Source organism: Sturnus vulgaris, chromosome 21 (genome assembly GCF_052056855.1).
Source record: "Sturnus vulgaris isolate bStuVul1 chromosome 21, bStuVul1.hap1, whole genome shotgun sequence".
Lineage (NCBI taxonomy): Eukaryota > Metazoa > Chordata > Aves > Passeriformes > Sturnidae > Sturnus > Sturnus vulgaris.
The window spans coordinates 10168769-10171803 of record NC_142263.1 but is presented as its reverse complement, the minus strand read 5'-3'; positions in this window follow the sequence as shown (position 1 = coordinate 10171803).

Below are 3035 nucleotides of genomic sequence, written 5' to 3'. Positions count from 1 at the left end.
CTCTGACTGATGAGAGCAAATCCAGCCTGGCCAGCAGCATGAGCAGGAGCTGCTGTTCTCTCCCACATGGGCATTGCTGGGAGCTTTTTGGGATAATCCCCCTCACATGAGCTCCCAGGATGAGGAGCCTTCCTGCAAGGGGTGTAAGCAAAAAGTCCTGTCCACAGAGGGTTCCCTGGCCCCAAGGAAGCCACCAGTGTTTGGAGTCTCAGTTGGGAAAAGATCTCTGTGGGTGTCACTGCCTGTCTGTACCTTTAGCTGGGTGAGAACACAATTAAAGGAACTCTCGGTTTGGGATTTTCCCCCTCCCTCAAGCTCCTTTCAATGAGCTCCACCAGGGTGGACTCTGTTGCAAAGCTGCAGCTTTATTAGCATTTGCAGATGAGCTTGAATCAAAATGCTGGCATTTGAGGCAGCAGGAAAGGGGCTGGCCTAGTGCCAAATCTGATATTTGCAGCCAGCCCCAGGCTCTGGTAGAGGCTGGAATGAACCCTTGGATCCCAGCAGATTGTGGGGCTGGAGGTGCCAGCCCTGCTGCTGGGGTGTGGAGTGCCCTTCTCGGGGCCTGCAGGACTGCAGGGTGTCTCTTTCTGCCCGGGATGAATCCCAGGATGGTCTGGGTTGGAAGGGACCTCGAAGGGATCCAGTGCCACCCCTGCCCTGGGCAGGGACACCTCCCACTGTCCCAGGCTGCTCCAAGCCCATCCAGCCTGGCCTTGGGCACTGCCAGGGCTGAGACAGCCACGGCTGCTCTGGGCACCCTGTGCCAGGGCCTGAGCACCCTCACATCACCCCCAGCACCCTCATCCATCCTTTTTGTGGCTGCAGGAGGGGACCAAGGCCGGCAGCCTGGCCAGTGTCCCCAGCCTGCTGCAGCACCGCTGGCTCGCTCCCGGCCCAAAGAACCCTCTGATCCATAAATCCATAGCCTGAGCTGGCAGCTCCAATAGAAGCTGTGCCCAAGGATCATCAATCCTGGAGCAGAGCTCACCCAGCAGTGATTTAATCTCAATATTCCATCCTGAAATGTGCTAATTAAACTCCAGGAGAAAGCACCCAGTACAGAAGCGAGGTGGGGGAAAAGGAAAAATAAAAGTTTCTCCTGGAATAATTAGGCACCATTAAAACACAAAAATCCAGGCTAGGGAGCAATCGAAGTCCTTCCTCCAAGTGTTTAATCAGAAGAATGGGGTGGAGTTAAGCAATACTGAACATGTGAGCTGTGAGTTGGAAATCCTCTCCCACTCGTGAGAGCCATGAGGCTGGGAAAGGCTCCTGAGCCTCCTCGGGGAGGGGGACAGTGGGTGCTGCCCAGGACATTCCAGATTGGAGTGGGCAGAGCCCCCTTCCAGCACCATGGGGAAGGAAGGGTTGCAGACCTCCTCCCTCCAATCCTTCCCGATTTTCTGGGGTTTTCAGGAGAGCAAAGTTCTTCCATAGAGGACTTTCTTCTTGGAGGGACTTCGAAGTTTGTGACGCTTCCAGGCCTCACATTTGGCTAGAAGGGATCTTTTGAAGCCACGCAGCTCTCCCGGAGCCATAGCCTGGCTTGCCCTGCCTCCCCTTGGACACCCAATTTATTGCTGCTGGATCCACGGTGCTCTCACCCCAAACAAAGCCCCTTTGTCTGCTGGGCAGCTCCCCAGGAGCTGGGTGTGCCCCGTGGCAGGAGTGAACAGTGAATGGTGAATTATAGCAGGTGCTGATCCCTCCTTGGAGGGTGTCACACCCTGTGCTGGCAGTGACAGCCCCGGTGTCCCCAGACAGGGCTGAAAGCAGCTGCCCTGCTGCCATCACTCACTTTGTCACTCAGGATTTCATTGTATCTGGCTCTGTCCAGAGACAATATTCTATTCTATTCTATTCTATTCTATTCTATTCTATTCTATTCTATTCTATTCTATTCTATTCTATTCTATTCTATTCTATTCTATTCCATTCCATTCCATTCCATTCCATTCCATTCATCCCAGGGCTGATTCCAAGGAAGCCCCATCCTTCTGGAGAGCTCCATCCCAGCTCCTCCCTCAGCCCCAGGAGCTGCTGCCAGGACACCTGCAAACCAGAGGGTTTGGCGTGATCAGCTCTGTACTTTAACAAAGAAAAAAGAGAAAAGGGCCATGGGCTGCTCTTATTGATGTGGATACAGTCTGGATATATTCTGGATCTATTTAGGGATTAATGAGGACTCACTCCTTTCAGAACTTTTAATAATAAACATATCGGCCTAATGGATTTTCCAGCTACTGTTTTCAGCCATGAAGGTTGGAACCTTTTTGGTTAATGTTTTCCAGAGCTGAAGGAAAGGAAATTAGCTAAAGGCAGGGAATAACTTTCCCAAATGAGGAGGTTTTCCCCCATTTACTCGCATAGGCAGCCCAGATGGAGAAGGAGCTGCAGGTGAAAGTTTTCTCATGGAGTAAGGAAAAAAATAGGAATGAAAAGGAAAAGGATGAGGAGATTCATCTGCATCTCATTCTGATGGAACAGAATTTGGTGCCATCAGTCACCTTCCACTGCTGGTGCTGAGGGCCTCACTCCTGGAGCAGGGATTATCTTCTCAACGAACACAGGAATGCCAATAACTTCATAAAAATGGTCAAACCGTGGGATGTAGCCCAGCCCTGATGGTTTATAAGGGACTTGGAACATGGCTGAATTTGTGAATCTCCGTGCAGGCAATGTCCAGACAGTGGGATGCAAAAATTCCCCCCTGGGGCAGGACAGCTGAGCTGGTGGAGCAGAAGGGGTTGAATAGCAATGGACATGGGGTTTATATGGGGTTTATTTGCACAGGGAGCAGAGAGAGCCAAAATTCCTCTGCCCCTGGCTCCTGAGCTGCAGATGATGTTCCTTCTGATCCCAGGAAAATCCCAGCATGGGGAACACTGTGACCCACGAGGCTGAAGGGAAGGAGTCAGGAAGGATTTTACATCAGAAAAGTACAAGGAAGACAAGATGTGAATTAAACACCTTTGAGCCCTAAAATCGACGCTCTGCAGGCTTTGTTTGATGCGCACACGGCTGTGGGAGGG